Source organism: Salminus brasiliensis, chromosome 22 (assembly GCF_030463535.1).
Source record: "Salminus brasiliensis chromosome 22, fSalBra1.hap2, whole genome shotgun sequence".
Taxonomy (NCBI): domain Eukaryota; kingdom Metazoa; phylum Chordata; class Actinopteri; order Characiformes; family Bryconidae; genus Salminus; species Salminus brasiliensis.
Genome location: NC_132899.1, coordinates 9,631,452 through 9,658,892, shown reverse-complemented (window position 1 = coordinate 9,658,892; position 27,441 = coordinate 9,631,452).

Here is a 27,441-nt window from a genome sequence, read left to right as displayed (position 1 = left end):
AGGAACGTTTCTACCAGACAAATTCATCGGATTAGGAGATCAGCTGCTAAAATGCCACTACAAAACAGCAAACAGGTATTTGTATAACAGTGGATTTTGAGGTTTTTTTTTATTTTTGAAAAAATAAAATGTTATCATTGAAAGGTTTGTTTAATATAATTTGATTTATACTACAATGATTGATGAATTTCATTTGCATCGACCATTTAGAAAAAAACTGTCATTTGCATAATAATTTGGTACATGCTGTATTATCACCGTCACACAAAATCTTTTTTGATCTTTTGACATAATTTTAATCTGGCAGTTGTTCTTTATATTGTGTCAAAGCGTCATGATGACTAGACCAATAGAAATGCTCCAAAATTACTCTTTTTACATTGAATTCACTTTTTTTTTTAGATATGAGATTTTTGCGTAACAGAAAATATCACGTTAACATGACACTAATATACTTATGAATTTATGACAACATATACCATCTGCCATAACATGTTTATGACATGGTTATGTTAGAGTTATGTTAGCAGGGGTTACAGAAAACTCTAATTACACAGACACAGACAGTATATAATATATAATATATCCATTTACATTTAAGGCATTTAGCAGACACTCTTATCCAGAGCGACTTACAAAAGTGCTTTGCTATTTACCCAAGAAAAACCTCAGCTAGTTTTAATAGACTAATAATTAAAAGATACCTCTAAGCTATATACAGTATATGCAGTATATATGGATTTGTTAGTTACACATGGGACCTATGTATGGCCCCACACGTGTATACCTGTGTGTGCGTATGTAATGCACAACCCTGACATTTGACAAAAAGTCAGATTACCCAAGTTTCCATCCAAGTCTCCAGCAGCTAATATTTAATCCCATTTGTGTTTGTTTATTTTTGTTATTGTACAGTCATTAGACTTGGTACTGGAAAGGCTACTGGACACTGGCTTAATGATATACACTATAAAAGATGATTAATGTGATGGATTATGTTTTTGTTTATGGAGCATGGAGTGCAGTGCGGAGGTGCTTTACCTTTCCTCAATTGCTCTCTCGGTCTTTACAGTCTTTACAGGCAGCTCTAATGAGGACACTCAGGAGTTCCATCTGTATATTTTAACAATAACTGTAATAACTGAATAATAATAATGCAGCAGGCTCCATCTCATCAGGGCCGTGCTCGCTTCAATTACGCTGGTGAGCTGGAGAGCAAAGGCTGCTGCTGCTGCTGCTGGGTCTCCCGTCTCTCCAGAGTGTATCGTGCCCATTCACGTCATTGCTGAATGAATTTATGAGTGGCATTTAAAATTAACAAGAATATCTCTGTCTGCATGAACTCCCAGAGTACAACCGCACACACACTCAAACAAACAAAAAAAACAGTGTACGCAAGAGTGTGCTTTGTGTGCTGCTTTTAAAACTGTGTAATGTTTCTAGCACTGGTTTCCGACCCTGGTGTATTTCAGTGTTACCCTTCCTCAACACAACCACTGCAACTCACGGAGGGCCTGTCGATTAGCTGATCAGATGTTTGTCTCAGTAGAGTCAGTAGAGTGAAAGACAGGGCTGTCTGATTCTAGACACTTTCTAGAAATTTGAAAAGTTCTAGGAAATTAGTATTAGGTGTTGTGTGGCTAATTTCTGGCAGCACCATAGCTCAGACGGACACGAGTGGATGACCAAGCACTTTTATAAGTCCCTCTGGATAAGAGTGTCTGCTAAATGCTATGAATGTAAATGTGTAGTCTCTGTAGTGGGCTGTCCCCAGCAGTTGTATGCACACAGCATAAACGCATAGCAGACACACTATATGGACAGAAGTATTGGGACACCTCATTCATTCATTTCTTCCGGGTATTAAAAAGAGTTTATCCTGCTTTTGTTGAAGTGTCTCACCAAAAAGAGAAGGTTTCCTACTAGATTTTGGAACATTACTGCAAGGATTTGATTGTATTTAGCGACAAGAGCGTTACTGAGGTCAGGATGTTGGATGATCACCAGCCCACCTCATCCCCAACTCCCCAACTCATCCCAAAATTATCGGACAGAGCACCGACCATCATTTCAGAGAACACAGTTCCACTGCTCCACAGCTTGGTGCTGGAGGGATTTATACCCCTCTAGCCCATGCCAGGAATTAGGCATGGTGCCAATAGGTTCATGTTTATCCTATTCTATTGGCCATACTTCTATTACTGACAGATATTGAGGGAAAATGAGAGAGAGAGACTGAATATGAGAGGGGGGAAAGTAAGTAGACCTAACTAAATCATTGGGCTGCATGAACTATTTGACGGAGAGTGACATTCCCAGATGTGTTCCCTGTTCAGACGTGTATACATCAGCTCCTGACATGTGTGTATGTGTGTGTGTGTGTGTGTGTGTGTGTAGAGCTATGGCTGGAATAAAATGTGAAACTCTCGACAGGGTCACACACAGTGCAGAGTGTGTTTATTGTTATGAAATTAATCAGAGAGACAGATGTAAAACTGAGGTATGGCACAAACAGGGCCACGTTGGTGGGGGGGGGGCATGAGAGAGCTGATGACATGTTTAGGGGCTCTTGCTTTTACACAAGTGAGCGAGAAAGTACTTCTACAAACGCACATGCCAGAATGCATTACACACACTCTTACACACAGTATATCAGCAATCTAATCACTGTAACTCCACAGTAACAAATGGGAGCGTCCCAACTGTATACCAATAAGCAACAGTAACTAGTTTTTAAGTATGCACTATGTAGTACAGAGAAAAGTGCCAAAGATCTACGATGCATACTTAGATCTGATTGATTCGATAGACACAACTGTCCCAAAATGCAATGCGAAACAGAAAGGGATGAGCTAACCACATCTGGAAAATGTGTATAAATACCTGACAATGTTTTAAACACTGTGTATAAATGTGACGTAGGCTGGCATAGCAATTCTTCATCACTTTCCACACTATTATTAAATAGCGTAGTACCACGATGGCCCGGGGGGCGCTATTTCGAATCATGGGCCATGGCACTTTGCCATCAGCAGCCGGAGTCTGAGAGAGCACAATTGGCCATGCTCTCTACAGGTGGGTAGATGGCGCTCTTCCCATCATTACTCTTAAGCGATGTTGGCTGGCACAGGCATCTATTAGCTGGTGCAGTGGAGCTGGGGACCTGTGGGGTGGTCCCATTATGCAGTGGTCAGTAGGAAGTGGTCCCACCTCACCACTTAGAGGACGTAAAGGACCTGCTGCTAATATTAGATACCACAGGATGTCTTCAAAGGTCTTGTGGTGTGGTGAGTCCATGCCTCAACTGATCAGATCTGTTATGGCGGCACAAGGGGTATTAATGTTATGGCTGATCACTGTATGTTACAGTGTTAGTGTATAGTACAAAATTGAGACGCACACTTTGTTTATTAGAAGTACTTATCCTTATCCCTGGCCAGTACAAGATGACTAATGTTAGCAACATCCTGCAGCAGCTCATCAGTGGAGAATGTCATATCAACCCACGAGCTGTCACACACACACACACACACCGAACACGAGGGACAGCAACACATCAAAACAGCTGATTCATCACTCATTCATTCACAGCACTGCCAACAGAAATCAAAGCCACAGCGCTGCACAGATTCCCTATTTTCCATAAAGCGAAGGCTTCAGGAGACGCTGCTATTAAGCTATAAAAACAACTGTTTTGCTAAAAGCAGCCTTTTTCCAGCAGAGTTTACAGCTCCACAGAAAGCCAAAGCTTGCTGCCTACTGGATGGCACATGGGAAGATGTGACAGCACTGCTCTGGCTCTGATATCAGTGTGTGTGTGTATATATGTGTGTGTGAGTGTGTGTGTTTTAGAGAGAGGGAAAAACAGCACAAAAGCAAAAAAACAGTGGGAACATAAATGCATACGAATGCCTTGAACAGCTGTGCATGTGTATATTTGATCTGCTTGCGTTATGTATAGAAGAGTGGTTTACATTTACATTTAAGGCATTTAGCAGACCCTCTTCTCCAAAACGACTTGCAAAAGTGCTTCACTGTTTACTCAGAAAATTACCCTTAGCTAGTTTGTATAGAGTAGGATTTAAATATATATCTAAGCTTATATAAAGGTAAAAAAGGTAAAGGTGCACATATTTGTCACTGTACTATGTACAGCGAAATGTGTCCTCCACATTTAACCCATCTGTGGTAGTGAACATACACACTATTGAACTAGGGGCAGTGAGTACACACACACACACCCAGAGTGGTAGGCGGCCAACTCCAGTGCCCGGGGAGCAGAGAGGGTAAAGGGCCTTGCTCAAAGTCCCAACAGTGGCAGCTTGCCGAGCCCGGGAATCGAACCCACAACCCTGTTATCAATAGCCCGGCGCTCTAAGCGCTGATACTACTAAACCACAATACTCTGCACGACACTTCGCCCAAGTACTCTCGGAAGAGGAGGGTCTTCGGTCTGTGTTTGAAGACATTGAGCGACTCGGCTGTTCGGACACCCAGGGGAAGTTCATTCCACCACATTGGTGCAGGACAGAAAAAAGCCTGGACGCTTGTCTTCCGTGGATCCTAAAGGATGGAGGGTCAAGCTGAGCAGTACTTGAAGCTTGAAGGGAATCTGATGCAGGGAGCTTGTTTGGGTAGCTGGCGGGCAGTGGTTTGTTAGCATGTTAGCATGTTATGCCCAAACACAATGGGCTCACAGGACAGAAAGTTAGCCACTGTGTAATTTCTTCTCTAACACTTGGTTATAAAAACAGCATTGAGAAATGTTTCCCTAATGCCTCATTGGTTGACAGGTTCTTGTCCTGGGAGCTGTAAGAGTCACTTATCTTACTTAGGATATATCCATTGCTGACACAGATGTGTGAATGCACACACACAGCTTGTGTAGTTCTTGTAGAGAAGTATTGCCAATAGAATAGAAATCTTTGGTGCAGATAATTATGAACCTATTGGGACTATGGGCTAGAGAGGGGGTCCGCAGCATTGAGCTGTGGATCACTGAAACGGTGTTGTCTGGAATGATGGTTGGTGCTCCATCCAGAACTTTTGGAATGAGTTAAAAAGTTAGGGATGAGGTGGGGTGGTGATCATCCAGCATCCTGACCTCACTAATACACTCTGAAGACAATCAAATCCCTACAGCAAATGCTTCCAAAAGAGCTTCAGGGAGATTAAGCACTCTGGAGACTCTGGAGCAGTGAAACCTGCATTAAATATGACCTTCATGGAAGAGTCATCAAAAGAAAACCTTTCCTTTGTCCTCACCACAGAATTCAGCACTAAAAGGAACATGAAGCATTCTGGAAACAAGTTCTGTGCACTGATGAAGGTGGATTGAGGATCCTACAGCAGGGTAATGATCCTAAACACACCTCAAAATCCACAATGGCCACTTTAAAAAGGCCCAAGCTAAAAGTTTTGCCATGGCTCTTATAGTTCCATATCCTCAACATCATCAAACATCTGTGGATAGACCTCAAAGGAGCAGTGCATGCAAAAATGCCCAAGAATCTTACAGTAAAAGAAGACTTTTGCAAGAAAGAATGGGCCCGGAAATCCCCCAAACAAGAACCCGAAAGACTTTTAGCTGCTACACAATGTGTTTACAAGCTGTGATACTTGCCAAGGGGGGCGTTACTAAGTAATGACTCACTTATACACAGAGATATTTTGACCACCAAGCTTTTGCATTCCACTGTATTTATTGGGATGGTAAGTGTTAAGATATAATCTGGTGTTATAGGAGAGCTGCATTAATGTTGGAGATTTAAAAATGTCTTTGGCTCCACCCTCCTGAAGAGCAGAGGGCAAATCAGATCCATCCATTCTGGCCTCATATAACCTGTCTCTGTTTGATCCCTCCTCTCCACACCCAGCTTGCTAACTCCAAGAGACCACTTTCCGGAACAGTCTGGCTACATAAAATAACACATTAAAACCCTTTCCTTTTTATTGTGCAGAAAGAGTTACTTATTATACTGTCAGATGATGTGAACGTAAGGGGAACGGTTGGTGCCAATGCCACACTGTGGCTGCTGAGTGTGGCACGGTATAATATACTCGTCTTTCTTATTTGCATGGGTGGTGAGGAGAGCGCTGCTCTAAATCTAAATAAACACAAATTGCAGGCAAAAGCAGAGCTAAGCACTTACTTTGGCACAGCGGATTCTTTAAATCCATTCAATATGTGCTCTGCTGTGTGATCACACTGGTGGCTCATCGAGCAAGTTGTAGACTCAATCAGTGAAGTCTAGCCGCTATATTTCTCTACTGTCAGAGATATTAGATAATCTCTGGCTGCAACCAGTGGTCACATGCAGATGGGAGTTGTTATTTCTTTTATTTATTTATTTGAGTACACTGGCTTTGACCTTTTCAGTGACCTTTTCAGTGATGGGACAAGGAGGCGTCAAACATGGGCTCCATCTGGGTTGTACGCTGCTCTATACAGATGGAACCCATGTGAGACAACATACATACAAACATATATACAAACCCACTCAGAGCCCATGCCCACCTGGAACCCACCTAGCCCACATGGAACCCACCTAGTCCACGTTCCACCTGTGTATGCCCCACATGAGCATGTCGGCTGGAATAGTGGTTAACTACGCCAACTATCCGTTTGCTTTCCGAGTAAAACACCGTATCCGGCCTCAGTGGCGTTACCACAATGCAATGTGGAACCAGTAGTTTAGTGCCTACATCTGCCAGCAGCTATTTACCAATATACATACTGTGCACTACGTAAAAGGCACAGCCTGAGTCACAGAGCCCTAAAACTGTTGTTGGAGCTCCAAAAGGGGGACCAACTCCATACTGATGCTTATAGATTTAGAATAGGATGTCACAAAAGCTCCTGTAGGTGAAATATGTAGGTGTCCCAAAACTTTTGTCCATATAGCGGATATAGGTCCCCTGCTTAGTTATGATCCAGAATTTACAGAAAGGAGAATAAAGCACAGTTGGAACTGCAGGGTAACCAGGGTTGGTCAGAAAACACTGGCTTTTCAGTTTTGGCAGGAATGAAAGAAAATTGTATTTGAAAGCAAAAGAATCTTGTAAGCCCAGTTATGTTGTTGGATTACACAACTCCACATAACCAGCTGGATTTATTACCAAATCCAGAAGAGACTTTAGCAAGTACCACTTTTGGGCCTCACTTCAGAGTGTTTATCAAACACGTCACTTCCACTCGCAGTTTCAGTCTACAGAATGAATGGCACACAGTGGAGAAAAGCATGCTACTCATGTTATATTAGTATCCACAGCATATAGACAAAAGTATCTGGACACCTGCTCATTTCTTGTTTCTTTTAAAATCAAAGGCATTAAACCAGAGTTCGACCTGCCTTTGCTGGAGTAACTACACCTGTTGTCCAGGGAAGAAGGCTTTCTACTAGATTTTGGAGCTTTGGGTGGCTGTGAGGATTTAGCTGAGCATTCAGGATGTTGGATAATAATCACCTCACCTGAACTCACCACAAAAGTACTGGATGGAGCACCATCCATCATTCCAGAGAACACAGTTCCACTGCTTCACAGCTCAATGCTGGGGGGCTTTTTTACCCCTCTAGCCCACACCTGTCATTAGGCGTGGTGCCAATAGGTTCGTGTTTATCTGCTCTAAAGAGTACTATTTTATTTCCAATGCTTCTCTGCAGGAACTAAACAAGCTGAATAAAGCGGAATGCGTTTATTAGAAGGGATGTCCACAAATATTTGGACATGTAGTTGTTTGCCACTCTTGGTCTTGGATTGCTTCTTAGGAGTCTGGCCCTGGATACCTATGAAGGTGCTTTGTAGACTACGTTTACTATAAAGCAGGGATAAGTGAGGTGATCAGACTATCAGATGAGGAGACTTCACTGCTCAGTTGCTCTGAATACCAGTACTTTCAGTACAGGCTCAGCCAGAGTCTGAGTACTGGAGGGATTCAGAAACTGCATTGTGTTCCAGGGTTTCTGGATTTAATTGAGAGCTTCTGTGCTCTGCACTGTGTTATCATTGTCTTCACGTCCTATGCGTGTGTATGTGTGTGTGCACGCTTGCGTGTGTGTGTGTGTGTATGAGAGAGAGAGCGCAAGGCTTGAGGTTGAACTCTGACTCTTTTCGTGTTAGACACACACTCGCCGGGCTGCTCCGCACATTTATGTGGTCGACATGGTGCCAAAGCACAGAGAGGCGAGACATTCCCAGAATTCCCTGCTCAAAGATAAATAGAGAAAGGAAAACAGAAGGGAAAGGCGAATCTTCTATCTGCGAGCTTCGACCAGATTCCTGGATTTAATTGACATCCGTGAAAAAAGCGGAGAAAATAACAACCGCTCCAGACTGTGTTTGGGGCACGCTGTTTGGAAAGGCTACTGCCACCTTCTTCGCCTACATTCCGCTTTCCTTCCTCACCTGAATGAAGGAAAGCTGAAGTTAACATCTTCAGCTGGAGTCGTTTGCAGATATTGCACGTTTAATTAAAAAAACAACCCAGCAGTCGAAACACCTCGCAGAGGCGCTGGGATGTAAACACACGAGGCTACAGAAAGATGGCGGGCAGCTCAGACAGGCTGCTTTTGTGAGTGGCTGGACGAACCCTGTGAGCGAGCCAGCGTCTGCTTGCCAGCGCTCATAGCACGTTATTCAGAAGGAGCCAAACAGGGGCTCCCTCGCTGGGTCTGGAGAAGAGCCCTAGATAGGCCCTGCTCTCTATTTTGCCTCTGAGCCACTCCAGAAGTCTCCACTTGTTAGATATTTCTAAACCTCAGAAACACGATAACTCCTCTTCCATCTGAGAAATGATTTAGAGGTGCTGACGTCTTGCTTTGAGCCCCCTCCACCGCCTCTATCCCACCCCAACCTCTCCACCACCTCCCGCTCTGTTTCATGTTTGCTAAAGGCGACTGGAGAGTCCTGACCTCCAGGAAGGCACAGCGAAACACGTTTTCCCAGGCCCTCTGCGAACACACACGCACATGTATGCGCCCTAACACACACACACCTAAACACACACACACACACACTCGCTCTCTGTCACGCATGGAGGCGTTGTGGTGTTAAGTGTAGTGATGGTGAGCTGCTGTTTCCTGGGGAGAGGGGCTTAAATCCCTCTAAAGCCTAAAGCCCTTGCTCCACCTGAGAGCCATTACTACATACTATAGCCCCCTCCATTCTCTACAGACCTGCTCTCTCAACACTCTCACACCAGCTCTCCTTCACTTCACTTCTCACTCGCGGCTGCTCGCTCCTCTGCTTCTTCTTTCTACTCTCCTGACTTTAGTCCCTGTTGTCCACTGTGAAGACATTTATGTGCGTCCAGAACAAGCTGTGGAAGGTTGTAAAATGACTGAGACGGTTATGTAAAAGGTGCCCCAGAATGGAAAACAGTATTTATCTTGGCGTAGTTGAATAATGAGAGTTTGGGACGTGGAACTGACAAACAGTGAACCTCAAATACTGTTGTGTCCCCCTTCAAAAGAAAACCCAGCAGGACTAGAAAACAGGCCAGTTTCAAAAGCCCCGTAAGTTGCTACGAAAACCAGGCCTGGTATCTGTGCCATTTCCTGTGCCCGCGTCCCCAGAAGAGGAGCTTAAACTCCGCATGCCATAAAGAGAAAAGCCAGAGGGAGCAAACAGGGATCCATGCAAGGCTTAAAGCTAACGCTAGCTGAGTGGCTTTTACCATCTCCTCATCTTCTCCAACATCCGTTTCCTCATAATCAAACTACCTTTGAATCTTCCTTCGAGTCCCCTCAAACCCATCCATCCCACCCCCAACCTCTACACCACCTCCCACTCCATCTTATGTTTGCTAAAGGCAACTGGAGAGTCCTGACCTCCAGACCTTCTCACGGCACATCGCGATGAGAAGACAGCAACATTATCTGGTAAGACTCAGTGTTTTTGTGTCAGTGTTAAAAGCCTTTCACCAGCCAATAAAAGCAGAGCTTATCATTTTTTCACAAGCCCTCTGTAAAAAAAAAATATATATATCAGCATGTTTTATTTGGAGGCAAAATAACAGGGTTGTAAATATGCTTGTAAAAGGGAGTTTGGGCATTTCTTGCCCAACCAAAGTCACACACATGTTTTTACACCAAAGAACAACTTTAAATACTCAATAAATGCATTTAAGCACCTTTAGGCAGACTAAAAAAGCATAGGGAGTATAGGGAAGTCAACGATCCAAGATGTCTTCAGAAGGAAAGATCTTCAAGGTCTCATTTCATTAAACTGAACCAGGAAATCAAGCTCTCAAGTCATCTGTATTTGTATTTAGGCCACACATTCTTGTAGATTCTTCTTTAAAAGTATTGGGACACTTGGCTCATTCATGGTTTCTTCTGAAATCAAGGGTATTAAAAAAAGAGCTGATCCTGCTTTTGTTGGAGTAACTGTCCCTACTGTCCAGGGAAGAAGGCTTTCTTCTAGATTCTACAGCACTGCTGTGGGGATCTGATTGCATTCAGTGACAAACGTTTTAGTCAGGTTCAGATATTGGATAGTCACCGCCTCATCCTCATCCCAAACTCCCCAACTTATCCCAAAAGTATTGGATGGGACACCAACCATCAGTCCAGAGAACACAGTTCTTCCACTGCTCCACAGCTCAATGCTGGGGGGCTTTATACCCCTCTAGCCCATTGCTGGCATTAGGCATGGGGCCAATAGCTTAATGTTCATCTGCTCCAGAGAGTCCTATTCTGTTGGTAGCACTTCTCTACAAAAACTAGACATGGTGTGTGTGTGCTTTTGCACATCTGTGTCAGCTCAATGCTGAATGCAGCATTCATTAGAAGGGGGTGTCCACAAACACCTGGGCATATAATGTACATTTAGAGGTAATGTCTTTCTGTTCATGTCTCCATGGTAGAGCTTGGCGCTGCTGCTGTGTGTGTGTGTGTGTTTGGGCTGTGTGGGTAAACAGCCCAAACAGGCAGCAGTGTTTAGCCAGAGCAGTGGGGAGGTCATTCAGGATAAACAACATTCCCCTCCACCTCACAGTCAGAACAGACCATTTAGCGGTCTCTCCTCTTTCCCTCTTTCCTTCTCCCCTCTCTCTCTCTCTCTCGTTTTCCTTCTCTGTCACCCATTATCTCTTCTTCACCTCTCATCCATCTTCCTCTCCTCAGACCTCACCACACACTCACCCTATGACTGTGTGTATGGCCTGTCTGTTCACACACAGTGCCAGAAAAGAGATCAGATAATCGCTCGCTCTCTATTGTTCAAGCAGAGCTTAGGTCTGTAAGATTCACTGTAAAACTGTTCACACCTTCAAAGCAGCAACCAACTGTGTTGGCATGGCACACACACACATTCTCTGACACACACACACACACACACACACACACATGGAGGCTCTGCATTCCTCCAGAGACTTGAGTCACAGAGTTTTAACACACTCACACCTTCAGACACATGGCTACAGTAGCCAGATCAGAGAAGAAGGGGAGGGAGGACGAGAGAGAGAGAGAGAGAAACCTGAGTGTGTTAGGATGTCATCTGTTCTCCATATCCACAGCAGACTCAACCTGCTGCTCCCCACTCAGCATGACTAAGAGAACCCGTACAGCAGCTCCTCAGAGCAGCCTGCAACACACAGCTCCACGTAACAGCTCATCTTTCTTGTCCTGTCTTTTTCTCTTAGGTTCTAGATAGAATCAAAAAAGTCTGAGTTGTAACAAATGTGGAACCCTTCTTGCTACAGTAGAGACCAGTTTTGAGAGGCTCTTTGAAGAATCATAAAGAGTCACGTCACTTGTGAAAACCGAGTCTCCAAAAAATGGCAACTTTATAGGAGGAGGAAAAAATTTAAAAGATTTTAGTGCAAGTCCTTTTTTAGCATTTCTATTGGCCCGTTCATCATAATCTTTCTTGACACCCTGTCAAGAACAACTGCCAAATTGCCATTGAAAAAGTGAAAATGAAGATACATAAATGTCAAAAGTCAAAAACAGAGATACAAGCATTTTGTGTGACGGTCACAATGCGCTGATTAGGGCAAAGCCAGGCAAAAGCATCAGCCAAATGAAATCTCCAGCCTTCCTCAGCCCTGTAGACTTGTTGACTGTGGTCTTACCTACAAAGTGTTCACAGAACCATTAGGTCGTCCTATTCCACCGGTCAAAATAATTTGTAGCCAAATTAAAGCAAATCAAATCACAATGATCACATCTCATTAACACAGGCGTGACAAAGGTGAAAGGCTTATGTATATATACACACACACACACACACACAATATATATATAGGTACATAGTCCCTCAAGCAGTATATAAATAAAAAATATATATACAAATATAAAAAATGTAAATATAAATATATACAAAATAAAAATAAATATATACACCTTTACTTACACTATATGATATATGATGTCAGCTATTTTGGTGTATTTGGCTAGTTCATTAAGTCTTTAGGGGGGACATCAGGATTCAAAATGTAACAAATGCAGATACAAGGTTTTTGCATGACAGCAACAACACATTGTTTGTTCTCAATAATATTAATAATAATAATAATAATAATAATAATAATAATAATAATAATTATATTAAAAATAATAATAATAATAATAATAAGAAGAAGAAGAAGAAGAAGAAGAACTTTGTAAGCACTAAAACCTTTCAAGCCTCACCCACCCAGTGCTATGTTATTAAAAAGACATTGAAAAAACATCAGTGCGGGTGGATGAACCTACGTCCCATTTTGTGTGAAAGTGAAAGTTGAAAAAAATTATTTTTCCAGTGGTTGAAAGACGTTTGTTTAAGAACTTACAAACAACTCTTCAACCACTTTCAACAACAGACGTCTTTTCAACTTTCACTTTCAGCCAAAATGGGACGTAGTTTCATCCACCAGCGCTGATGTTTTTTCAACGTCCTTCTAACACCATGGCCTCCAACACTGTACCTCCAATTTTTATAATTTCTACACTGTTTGAAAATGCCAGCTGCCCTTCACATCGCCTCAGCGTTACAAAAACAATGACTTTCTAAACAGGGTCAAATTACATGGAATATTCGTTTAACATTAACTCGCATTAAAGCTGCCGAATAATGCATTTGAGTATTTTAAGCTGTTGAGACATAAAGAATGTGTTTTTTGGTTGGGGCCGAAACAAGCCTATGTACCACCCTGTTATTTTGCCTCAGATTGGCTGGTTTAAAGCACCATGACCGCTCATAGAAGCCACATATTATGGCATAGGGTTAACACTGTAACAAAAATACTGTCATTAAGCTGATGGTAAAAGCTAGCGTTAGCTCTTAGCCTAGTATGGATCCCTGTTTGCTCCCCAAGCTTTTACTTTGCATGCAGAGTTGAGCTCCCCTTTTGTGGACACTGGCACAGGAAAATCGTGGAAAGGCCTGGTTCACGTAGCATCCTGTATTCCTATAGCTAGAGGAGTCTGGAGGTGATGAGCTGCTCTCTAGTATCAACAACACCATGTTCTCCCGAAGTTGTTACGACAAGGGCTTTTGCTAGTAGGCAGGGTTCATGGGCTCGGCCGAGTTTTTCTTTAGAAAGAGGAACAACAGTGTTCCAAACTCTCATTATACAACTATGCCAACTACTATTTTGGAGATACAAGGTTTTGTTCTGACAGTGAGATATAACCATTGTCTCTACTAGAAAATCCTTCATTCCTTCCTTCTCTCTCTCTCTCTCTCTCTGTTTTGAGTGAACAGCATGAACATTGCAGTGAAAACAAACAGGCGGAGAGCAGCATAGCATCAGTGAATGCGTGCATGGCAACAGTAGGCCTGTGCAACCTTTTTCCCCATTTATGCTTTCAAACACACTCCCCTTTAAACCCCCTGAAAAAATACATACCAGATACCAAGATCTGGCAACCCGCACACCAGCTGGAATCCGCTCACATGAAAATGCCTGATAATTACCGTCCACATTGTGTAATTTACTTTCATTTACTTCACAAAGCTTTTGCTTATGAAAGGAGCTGTTTAATATAGAAGCTGGAGAAACGATCCGCAGAGCAGCAGCAGCAGCAGCACAGTGAAGCCGAGAGGAGAAGGCAGAGGGGCATTAGGAGAGGCTTTCTTTTCCTCTGTGGCAGATAAAATGAGCTGGATGTGTGTCAGAGTGTGGATGTCTAAGCAAACACACTGCAGTACTGTAAGGAATGGTAGAGCTAGAGGAATCTTCAGTTGGAGTCATTTTTCCATTTTAATAAAATTAAAAAATGTAATTAAAAAACTTTTATTTTAATATGTCAAAACGATGTTTACGACTTAATGATGACGACGACTGAGCTTTAAGCCACAGTTGGGGTTAGCTTTAGGTTTTTGGATGGAGGTTAGGGTTTTAGGGTTAGTATGAGGTTTAGGTTTTGGATGGAGGTTAGGGTTTAGGGTTAGGGTGAGCTTTAGGTTTTGGATGGAGTTTAGGGTTTTAGGGTTAGCTTTTGGCGTTTTGGATGGAGTTTAGGGTTTTAGGATTAGGGTGAGCTTTAGGTTTTGGATGGAGTTTAGGGTTTTAGGGTTAGGGTGAGCTTTAGGTTTTGGATGGAGGTTAGTTTTAGGGTTAGCTTTTGGGGATCTGGATGAAGGTTAAGGTTTTAGGGTGAGGTTTAGGTTTTAGATGGAGGTTAGTTTTAGGGTTAGGGTTAACTTTGGGGTTTTGGATGGATGTTAGGGTTTTAGTGTTAGCTTTAGGATGGAGATTAGTTTTAGGGTGAGGTTAAGGTTTTGGATGAGGTTAGGGTTTTAGGGTTAGGGTGAAGTTTAGGTTTTTGAAAGAGGTTAGGGTTTTAGGGTTAGGGTGAGGTTTAGGTTTTTGGATGGAGGTTAGGGTTTTAGGGTGAGGTTAAGGTTTTGGATGAGGTTAGGGTTTTAGGGTTAGGGTGAGGTTAAGGTTCTGGATGAGGTTAGGGTTTTAGGGTTAGTATGAGGTTTAGATTTTGGATGGAGGTTAGTTTTATGGTTAGCTTTAGGTTTAGGTGTAGGAACAATTAAGGTGAATTAAATATAATATATACAGTCTGGTAACCCTTGGCCATATGAAACATTTGTTATAGTAATTAGAAGAACACCGAACACAGTCTCTCTACCATGTTTCAATAAAGCCTACTGCTTTCATAGCATAAAAACCCCCTTTCTGGAAAAAATACTTTTTTTCTTTTAAACTTTTAAAAATAAAATTAGAAAAATAAATGTTTTTCAAAAAAACTGTAATAATGGTCAAAACAGAAGAATAGAATTCAAATATTATATATTTTATATCTTATATTTTAATATTTTAGAAGTGGTATAGTGCAGAAATTCAGGCAAATGAAAGGGGTTCACTTACTTTTGTCCTCCTTTACTTCTTCTCTGTATTCTCTACAGATCAGCTGATGTCTCGCAGCCACACCAGCTGAAGACCAGTGACAATAAGTTTTAGGAATCTTAGTTTGCACAACAGTTTAAAAGATACTGATGGTGAAACTGAAAACCTGTCATTACCATCACCAGGTGTCTTTTCCATCACACAGTTTGTAATGATGAGTTGTGGTAATGCCAACTGTTACTTTTTCAGGAAATACGACCCTAAGACACGGATTTCCTAACACTGCTCAAAAAAAGTCCACGCATTTATTGTTTGCACTTGTGTCTTGTTTGGTTGAGATAGATGTCTGTACACACAGTCCCAGTGGTGGGATTCTGCCATTACAAACAAGTCTTTGTGGGAACAGTTCATCTCACTTTATTTGGATCGTACTCTAGAAGCCCTTATACATTATCTACAGATGTTCAGTTTGTTAACAGACTATGTGGTAAAACGCAATTGATTCTCAACAGTGCTAGGGTTAAGGTCTGGACCAGGATTTGGTTTAAGACCACGGTTAGGGTTAGCTTTAGGTTTTGGATGGAGGTTAGGGTTTTAGGTTTAGGGACCCTTGGCCACATGGCACATTTTGTCATAGTAAGCAGAAGTAGTGAACACAGCCTCTGTAGTTTCTCAAACATAAAACACCATGTTTTAGCAAAGCCTAATGCACAGTTACTAAATTTAGACACCATACAGTACAGAGTCAATACACCAAGTAACACACACTCTGACAAAAACAAGGCCTCTATTATTAAATATTTTGGGTTGTCTTGCATGCATATCTTGTTTAGGGTCTGCGCACATATTCTCTATTATTGTTAGGTGAGGGGGCCATGGGGTCAATTCCAAACACTACAGTTTGTGTCTCTTCAGGTAGTCCATGATAGACTTTGAAGTATATTTTGGATCCATTTGTTCTGTTGTAGAAGACATCCATCACCTTCTTTAACCTTTAGCCTTTTAACAGATGGTTCTGCATTTGCATTCAGGATTTGCTGGTATTTTCTGGAATCCTTTCATCCCTCCACCAGTGCAATATTGCCAATGTCACTGGCAACCACACAACCCAAATGCTAAATGATAGATCCACTAATACACTTTGGCAATGTGTTCTTTTCATTAAACGCAGGTCCTGTTTTTTTTTTTTTCCTCCAAAGGTTTCTTTGCTGATTGTGGCCATAGAGTTCTAATGTAAGTTCATTAGTCCCCAGCTCTCATTTTCTGAAGCTCAACCTTAAGTTCAGAGGTCACAGTTAAGGTTTCTTTCTTATGACTCATTCATAAAGATAATGACTCTTGCTTCAGTCAAACTTTCATGCAGGTTCTAGGCAATTTAAGGGGGGGGGGGGTTGATTTGCCTGTGTTACCAGCATATTAACTGTTCTCTCAGAGTTTTCCTGATCTTTCAGATCTCATTCTGACCTCCACAGATCACCTAAAGGCTCTTTTTTTTTTACTGTACTATAGAATCCATAGGCTGAAAAGCTTGGTTATCTTCTTATTGCCATCTACAGCCTTGTTTTACATTCACATTACATTTAAGGCATTTAGCAGACGTTCTTCTCCAGAGCGACTTACAAAAGTGCTTCACCGTTTACTCACAAAAATACCCATAGCTAGTTTGTATAGACTTGGATCCAAAAGATACCTCTAAGCTTAGATACTACTAAACACAAAAGTCAGCGTGGAGACCACAATACTTTGCACAACACTTCGTCCAAGTACTCCTAGAAGAGGTGGGTCTTCAATCTGCGTTTGAAGACAGCGAGCGACTCTGCTGTTCGGACACCCAGGGGAAGTTTGTTCCACCACTTCAGTGCAGGACAGGAAAAGGCCTGGATGCTTGTCTTCTATAGATCTTAAAGGATGACGGGTCAAGATGAGACATTTTGACCATTGCCATCAGGTATGGAGGAGCTGGTCCATTTATGGCTTTGCAAGCCAGCATCAGAGTTTTGAGTCTAATGGGAGCAGCTACAGGAAGCCAATGAAGCGAACACAGCAGAGGAGATACAGGGTTTACATTCGTTTTCAAACTTTTGCTTGTAACCTGTGCTATCCAAATGAAGTACAGGTTACCTCTAAGCATTGTAGGTTTATATATTGCAGTTGCTGAAGAACATGCTGAAAATGACTGAGCACTCAGCAAACAGCGCTCTGAACAATCCCTTTATTCACGTCCAAAAAAAAAAGAGCTGAACAACTTTAAAATCTCCCTCAGCCATCTGCTTGTGGACGTACACATGCTCATAAAAACTTAATACTGCCCCAAACATTCACTCAAGATCTTTTCATATTTTTATGAAATATTCTAATTAAATATTTCAAGTTTCTTATTTGAGTCTGAAATAGTAGTGTAAAAAAATACTGTTTAAAGGCCGTATTTGTTGCTTGTAAAGCCAAGGGGACAGGAGGAGAGCACAGGCTGGGTCTCTAATGGGTTTTCCAGGGTAAAATACTTTCTTCTCAATGCTTAATTTCCCCTGCTAGAGCATAGGGGACTGGGTTCTACACCATTAAGAACAGCCAGCAAGAAGGTTAGTGTCTGAACACAACTCTCAGAGAGAGCACAGCATGCAAAAAGACAAAGAAGGAGAGAGAGAGCATGAGAGAGAGAGAGAGAGAGAGAAAGAGAGAGAGAGAGAGAGAGAGAGAGAGAAGGAAATCATTACAGCTCTGAGCTGCTACATGTTCTCAGAAAAAGGCTCCTAGCTCTGAAATACGGCTGCAATAATAGCAGGAGGCAGTCTTGAGTTTTACACCCCACCATAAATTAGACTAGAGCACAGACATGGTTCCCCGATAAACCCTCTCCAAACCCATTTACAACGCTAGGAAATATTGTTTTAACACGTTTTCTGCCACACCAAAACATATATCATAGGTAAAAATGTATAGCCAGGCAGACTCGCTCTCCCTCCCCTCTCTGTGATGTGTCTTTGGGGCGAGTCGGGTATATCGAGGGGTTAAAGGCAGACAGAAGTGATTGTACAAGTTCTCTCTTTAAAAGCTAATGGAAAAGCAATAGCCTGGTGGTGCATACAATGGGTTTGCTGGTATTAACTTTTTTAAAAGGCCTAGAACACATGTCAGCCTGGTGAAACTTTTATACCCTGCTGCTAAACTGCAGCAGGCTGATTAATGGAGTAGTAAACAATGTGATGCACACCAAAAAAAGAACAGACACACAAACTCCGGCAGAACGGGCTGTTCATAGATTTGGTTGGGCAAAATACAAAACAAAAATAAAAATAAAAATAAATAAATAAATAAAAAACAACACACACTGAGCTTAAAGACCTTTGCAAATTGGACATTACTCTTTTGGAACACCCAATGTTCAGCCCAGCCTCCAATTATGGGCAGTGCTGAACCGCACTCACTGCAGCAGCACATCAGCCTGGAGCTCGCCATTAAAGGAACATGGGAAAAACGACTTGGCTGCAACGGTGCAACCACTTTCATAATTTATATCACCGTTTCTATTGGGGGTGTGGAGAGCTGGGGGTGAGGGGAGTTGAGGGTTTTTAGCTCTCCATCCTCACAAACGCTTTTCTCATGTGAAAATCTTTCCTGGTGGAAATGCCAAACGAGGTTGAATTTACATATCAGCAAAACAACTATTTTTTCCCTCCGAAACTGAATTACAGTGTTCATGCCAGAATTACAGTTTACATGCCAGATATCTCATGGCTTAAGGCTTCTTCTAGGAATAAACTGCGCTCACCATTGTCATTCACACACTAAGCCGTCAGAAGCAAAGCATAATGATTCCTCACAGATGAAGCAAATAACGTTAATCAGGAGTGACACTAGAATTCTGTGGATAAGAGGCTTAGCCTCTAGAGGGATCTGGGGTCATGCCCCCCAAGATACATAAAAAAGCATTATGTTTTAGAGCAGCAACAGGTCTAAACACTATATGTCCAAATGTTTGTGGACAGATACCCCTTCTAATGAATGCATTCAGCTACTTGAAGTTGCTTGTCTAGTCCATATAGAGAAGTATTGCCAATAGAATAGGACTCTCTGCAGCAGAGAAATGTTTAACCTAGAGGGGGGCTAGAGGGGTATAAAGCTCCCCCTGCATTGAGCTGTGGAGCAGTGGAACTGTGTACTCTGGAATGATGGTTGGTGCTCCATCCAAAACGTTTGGGATGAGTTGGGAAGTTGGGGATGAAGTATGGTGGTGATTATCCAACATCCTAAACAGACAAAGTACATCCTTCATGGCGACAGTGTACCCTGATGGCGGTGGTCTCTTTTGAGCAGGATAATGTGCCCGGTCACACGTTGTTTGGGAATGGTTTGAGAAACATGATGAGGAGTTCAAGGTGTTACCCTGGACTCCAAATTTTCCAGATCTCAATCATGTCAAGCATTTGTGGGATGTGCTGGAGCAACTTGTCCAGTCCGCAGCTGATGCCTGATGCCAGACACTATGAGGTTTCTTCAGAGGTCTTGCAGAGAATGTGCTTTGGTAGATGGGAGATGTTTTGGGATGGTACTTGGAAGACGATCAGCATATTAGGCAGTATTACATCCACATATATGATGAAGGTTTCCTGTTCTGTGCACTGCACACAGAAGTCACTGTAAAGACCCATATTTGGAAATATTTTGCTATTCAATGTTTGTGGGCATCCCTTTTATGAATGCACACACATCTTGTCTAGTCCCCAAGTTTTGCCAATAGAATAGGACTCTCTGGAGCAGATAAACATGAAGCTATTGGCACCATGCCTAATGCCAGACGTGGGCTAGAGGGGGTATAAAGCCCCCCAGCATTGAGCTGTGGAGCAGTGGAACTGTGTTCTCTGGAATGATGGTTAGTGCTCCATTCAATACTTTTTTTAAGAGGAGCTAGGGAGTTGGGGATGAGTTAGGGTGGTGATCATCCAACATCCTGACCTCAATAATACTCAGTAAAGACAGTAAAGACAGTTACCTTAACAAAAAAGGGATACACTCTTTGTAAATAATGAATGAGAACTAGTCCCAGTACTTTTCTCCATATAATGCATAATCATCTCCATCCAGCCTTATGCAAGAGGACAGACTCAAGAGCTCAACAGGATAACATTTGCCCTCATGCACATTTGTCATAGGCTAATTATTCTAGCAGAAAGAATGTGAAAAAAGAACACCCTTTAAATCTTATATTTACACCCCCTGGCATACACATCCTACAAATATTTAATACTGCTGTTGCCAGGTCTCACACAGCAGCAGCTATAAAGTTCTCCATGTTCCTCCATGGCCTAAAACACATTGTGCTGTCTACAAGTCCATGACCTCCAGACACAGCAGTCACTTCAAAAAGCTGCCACTCAAAGACGAAGCACCCAGCAGCCTCATGGCCTACTGTCTGTGTGCTCTCTGCGGGGAGCCAAGGACATGCCACACTGACACCCTGTGCTGTCCCAGTCCAGCCGCGTGCTTAGCAACTGTTCCCAGAGCGACGGCCTTTGGGCGCACTGCTGCCCTAGCATGTCGGGGCGCTGGGATCGGCAGGGAAAGCGGCGCTCAGCGCACACACACTGCTGTTTGCTCAGCCCAATTCCCATGACGGTTAGAAAACGCACTCGCGTTTCCGCCGGCCCGGAAAGAAAACGGGCCTTGTTCTTTCTGCCCTCTCCGCTCCAGAAGGGCTCTCAAAATAGTTTGCAGCCTTTCAAAGTTTATTAGCGATGTTTTCACACGTCACTAAAAAAAAAAGGGGGACAGACCTCCGGAGAGGCCCAAGCTGGAGACATACTGTGTGCATGAGTGTGTGTGTGTATGTGTGTAAACTCTGATACACAGCAGTTATATCTATTAACAGTTAATCATGCTACTAAAACCTGAGCATGTAAATGAACAGCAGGTTTAAACAGGTTTAACAAGCGAAGCGCACCCACTGTATAGAACAGACTACCAATGATTAGCAACAACATGGTAACAGGTTTTCAAACACACTCAAAACAATTGGGACATTCAATTGGATTGTTTGCTCAAATCAAATTGGCATAATTAACAAATTGGTATTTCTTCTATATTGAACCGATACAGAAATCTGATAAGACAGTGTATGAATTTTTTTAAATATGTAAAACAAATCAGAATATATAGAATGTATTTATATCCACCATATTTCTGTCACATATTGGAAAAAGAAATAATTTATATGCCAACCTATTGGAAATGTGACATTTTAAAATATGATTCATATACTGTTTTTCATACTGTATTGTGGAGCAATTATATGAAAAATAAATATATGTAAGTTTTTATAATATATGCTTGCTACACGTATAGATGTTGATATATTTTCATATATATATATATATATATGTGTATGATACTTACATTTATGTAAATAATATACACTGATCCATTGCATTACCACCACTGATATGTTTTTACACTCCTCCACTGATATATAGGAGCACTGTGTAGTTCTAGAATTACAGACTGTATCCATCTGGCTCCTTTTACCCTGTTCTTCAATGCTCAGGACCCCACAAAACCACCACAGGGCAGGTCTTAAGGTAGTGGTGTGTCAGTGTGTGTTGTGCTGGGATAAGTGCTGCTGGTGTGTCCAATCATTGTCCACTCCAACCTAGTTGGTCCACCTTATAGATGTAAAGTAAGAGACAGAAGCTCATCTGTTGCTGCACACTGTGTTGGTCACCCTCTAGTCCTTCATCAGAGCTCAGAGGACGCTGCCTGCAGGACAGTTGGCTGGATATGTCTGGCTTAAATCAGCACAACACACACACACACACCACACCATGTCAGTGTCACAGCAGTGGTGAGAATGACCCACCACCCAAGTAAGACCTGCTTTGTGGAGGTCCTGTTAGGTCCTGAACACTGAAGAACAGGGTAAAAGGGTGCTAGCAGAGTATGCAGAGAATCAGACCGACTACAATCTGGACTCATAGAACTACAAAGTGCTCTTATATGGTCAGTGGAGCTAAAAGAATGAACAATAGGTCCCATCACTGACCCTGCTGGCCATTCATATGTGGGGTTAATAAGGAACCAGAGGATAATACTTTGTAATTCCCATTTGGGCTATACACACAGGCCCCATGTAAACATGTTAACTGGGTACCAGCGTGTGATATGAGCTACAACAGCCTCATAGGTCCAGTGTAAATATGATTAAGCAAGCTTCAGACACTGAACATGTTCTGACTGATCAAAACTATCTCTATTTTGAGAAGTCCTTCCATGTTCCTCAAGAGTTGTAATGAAAAACAGCTATCTATAGTGTATGAGGTAGTGAAGCCATACATTGACAATGGTTGGTGCAGTTGTTGGAGTGTCTGGAGAACTGGAAGAGGGCCTGGGCTGTGGTCCAGAGCAATGAGGAGTCTGTAGTTCATGGGTAGAGGACCAGAGGCACTACAGCTCCTGCCTCCCCAATTGCCGCCCAATTACTGGCCCCAGTTATTGAACACAAGTGCATCTTATGATCACAGCACCACCAGGAGCCTCAATCACAATTATCACAGATCATACATCAGCTACTCGTTTGTACTGTAGCTCATGAAAGCATGCCATTAAAAGGGGTGCCAAAACTTTCTATCTTGGCAAAATAGTGTAAATAAATAGAAGTAGGTAGTCTGGCTGATCTAGCTACAACATAAAGAAGTACACTTTACTCACTGTGTGTGAGGGGTGTACAGTGAAGTACATGGACAGTTATGAGATCTTCAGACCACTAACCCAGAAGATGATGTTTGGTGCGAGTGTTAATGTTTTCATGGAATTGTAGCCCAGGGCTCGCTCAGGCTTACTGTGTTGGTGAGGTTGGCAAGCATGGGCAGTACTCCGTGGTCAGAGATGACGGCCAGGTTCTCCTCATCTATGGCTGTTTTGGCAATGGCTATTCACACACTAGCCAGAGCCTACTTATTTAGCCATTTCAGTAAATTAACAATCAGCTCCAAGCCGCCCACCATGGAACGCACCATTTCCCCCGCATCCTGAACCACACCCCCTGGGGGGAAAACATCCACAAACAATTACTCTGTGTTCACATGTGTGTTGTTACGGTATGCATGTGTGTATGTGTGTGCATGTGTGAATGGGTGAAGCTACTGTTTACTGTTATCTTTACAGGAGGAGGACAAAACCCTTCAATGAAAGTCAATGTAAAAAGTAACATTGATTTCCAGGCATTTCTATTGGTCGATCATGACATCTTGACACAATGTAACAACTAGCAGATTCACATCATGTCAAAAAGTGAAAAAAGGCGATACAAGGTTTTTGTATGTCAGTGATGGTATCTATTTAGATATTTGCATAAACTTTAAGGCCTTTAAACCTTAAGGGTATGGTTCATTCAGGGTTTAGGTAGGAACAGAGAGAAGGTCTGCAACACAATGCATTTCCACCTAATCGGCCACACCAAGGGTGTGTCTGTGCACGCATGGTTTGTGCTCTCTGGCCTGTGTTTCAAAAAAACTGTTTGATCAATTCTAAACTAACTGTGAATGCACTGTGTAAAAGGCCGGAAATGTATAAAAAGCTCCAAGATCTCTATGTGCAAAGCTTGGCTGTGGGTCACTGGCTGAGTGTGGAGGGTGCCGATTCTCCCACAGGACTCTCTGTGCATAATGGGCAGCGGAGGGACAACCACAGCGGAAGAGTGGGCAAACACACACATTCATACACATACGGACACAGTTGGCAGCCGTGGGCACTCTTTAAATACAAAAACTCTGCCTTTTCTGTGGTGTCACCGACATAGAGCCGACCGACACGGCACCAGCCTGTTTCCACTGATTAGAAAATACCAGCAGGACGTCTTTATTGACAAGGCAGAGACATGCAATTATGGTTGGGCACTGGATGGTACTACAAATTAGAACCGTGCATTTATATCCCTTCAGTATTCAGACTGTAGACACACTGCGGAAAGACATCGGCAAGTAAAATCACCTTTCACAACATTTCCTGTGAGGGGCATTGTCTAGAACGGGTCTAACTTACTAACTGTAACAATTTTAGATAACCAATTACCCAACTCACTTATTAGTACTCCCCTCCTATCACATGCAATGCACTAGGGGGTGAGGACTGACATGTGCAACCAGCCACCACCTGTTTTTGACCTGTCACATATGCAGCGTCACTGGGCAACCAACCCACTCGGAGGAATATAACTCTGATGCATTGACCAGCCAGCATCACACTGAAGTGAGCCATCTACCCACCTACACCAATTGTGCTCTCTCTGGCTCTGGCTGCTGATGGCAGGTAGAGTGACCCAGGATTTAAACCTCTACTGAAAGAGACCTGCAGTGTGCTGCCATTAGCTTAGCGCTAACATACTAGCTAGATATTTCACCGCCATAGGAAATCTAGGTTATTTAAAGAGTTTGTCTAAACTAGAGACTCTGTGTAATACTCCTCTGTTGTCTACTGTGCAAAAACATACCGGCAGCAGAGAGGAGATTGAGAGAGGGCAGGGAGGGAATGAGGGAGGGAGGGCAGTGTTAGATGTCATGCCAAAGGATGAGCTCGACGTTTAGCGAGTCTGGGCAAAAGAGAGACAGAGCAAAGAATGAAGAGAAAGCGAGAGATAGAGCGAGAGAGAGAGCGAGAGAGAGAGCGAGAGAGCGAGAGAGAGAGTGAGGAATCCACAGCTTGTCTAACACAGGAAACAGCAGCATGGGAATACTGATGAAGACCTGGGGGGGGGGGGGGGGGGCAAGAGACAATAAAATAAGGAAAGAGAGAGAGAGAGAGAGAGAGAGAGAGAGAGAGACAGGCAGAGGAAGCGTGTTAAAGTCACCAGCTGCGGCGGGTCACTGAGGAATCCTTTCAAACCCTCTCCTACAAAAACATCCCCAACTAACCCACATCAGCACACACAGCACGCAGTGGGGAGGGAGCAGAAAGAGGACCAGAAATTTTCAGCACTGTAACTCTGAACATTTTAGTGTAAAAGAAAGGAAATCCATAGCAACGTCACCTGCCACGTTTAAGAGCAAATCACAAATATTAACAGACCCTATATTATTATTATAATCTCCATCTCAGTGGCTGTAATTAATCACCTGTTGAATTTGAGAGTGAAATCGCAGTAAAAGCTAGCCAGGCTAAAATACAGCCGTCACTCTGTGGGGTAAGCTGTAACACCGTATTGGGTTTTCCATCCACAACGTTTTTACAAATTGTGAAAATGCAAAAAAAAGAAAAAAAAACTAAATCTGAAAAACCTCCACCCAAATATTACAAAAAGATTTTAAGCTAGGAATGATGAAAAGTCAGATAATCACTAAGACCGAAATGTGATGTGATGGATAAGGGTTATTTACGTATTTAAGCAATAGAGGGAGTGCGAGGTTGCTTGTTTTGATGTTGCTCCTAATCACATCAGCCTGTCTCATCCACTCATAACTTCTTCACATAACTGTAATTGATGGAAACATGATTTATTTGATTTCTTTTTATTAGATTTTTTTCTACCCAAACTTCGTAATTGCGCAAAAACACTTGGTAAAACACTTACCACCAGCTTGTGTTACAACTAAGCCCTTAGATGAAGTTTATATCCACTCATTTAACTCAGCTTAACACCTAATCAACACACCATCCAGCAGGCCTGCTAGAAATCTGCTGCAGGGCATTCAAGGCATCATGATAACAGCCACAAACACCCACCAAAAACTTTACAGCTCTTTAAAACATTTTAATGTATAGATTCACTGGAAGATCTTATAGATATCATGTAAATGAAACATGGGTCAGTGTTATTACGCTGATAGATCTATTAGATAGATTAATAGATAGATAGATAGATAGATAGATAGATAGATAGATAGATATCGATCAATAATGAGACAGATGGACAGATAGATGGACAGATGGACAGACAGACAGACAGATATAGATAGATAGTCAGACAGACAGACAGACACACAGATATAATAGATAATTAAACAGACAGACAGACAGCCAAAACACACACACTATATATATATATATATATATATATATATATATATATATATATATATATATATATATTTATATACATACACATACATACATACATACATACATACATATATATATATATATATATATATATATATATATATATATATATTAGATAATTAGACAGATAGACAGACAGACAGCAGAAAAACTAGAAGACTACAAGCCGGTAGGTCTATCATTATACAAACAAGAGATAAATAGAGACCAGTATTGGTCACTGTTAAACCTGGTGATTTTGACCAGCTGGTCAAGCTGTTTTTTTGATGGTGAGTTCAAGCATGATCAATTTGACTAAGCTAGACAGTATGACCACGCTTAACAATGCTGGTTGACCAGCATGGCCAAGTTGGTTGACAAGCATGACCAGCATGACCCAAATCTAATAAAACACACTATGCTGGTCAAGAGCTGGTTTGCAAGCTGTCTTACCAATAAAGAATTTGTTTTCGCCTTGATGACCAGTTTTTCAACCACACTGACCATCAAAAACCAGCTTAGGCCATCCGGAAGCAGCTACCAGCAAAAGCTGGTCTTGAGCTGGATTTTTTTTTTTTGGTCGATTACTTTGTCTGTACATTACTGTGTGAATACAGTCTTTGATTATTAGGTAATGAACCAATGGCAGAAACACTTCCTGCACAACCCAGAGTCAGTGAAAACACAGAAAGTGGAACCAGTACGCAAGCTCTAAGACGAATTACTTCAAAGTAATCAAGCTGCTGAGTTGCTCTCTGTAAAGAAGCAGGAGAGGTAATGGTGTGTTGCAATTATTTTTGCACGGTGCAGATTAAAGGTGGCTCTCATTAGAGAAAACGACTACTGCTGCACAGCACACTGATCAGGGAACAACGCACAATCACACAATAGTTCCTAATCACTACAGATTTCATAGCAAGTACATGCTGTGTGTGTACATGCATACATGTGTGTGAGTGGTGTGTGTCCTGTGGGGATTTGGAAGCCTCCAGATGCTGTTCTTTCAGCGTGATTCTCCTAAATCTGGCCCTGGAGCTGCTAACTCAAGCCACATGGGTCTTTCTTTCTCTAAATAACCTCCACCATGAGGCTGATCCAGTTCCCTGTTTGTTTGAGTACACAATTTCTGC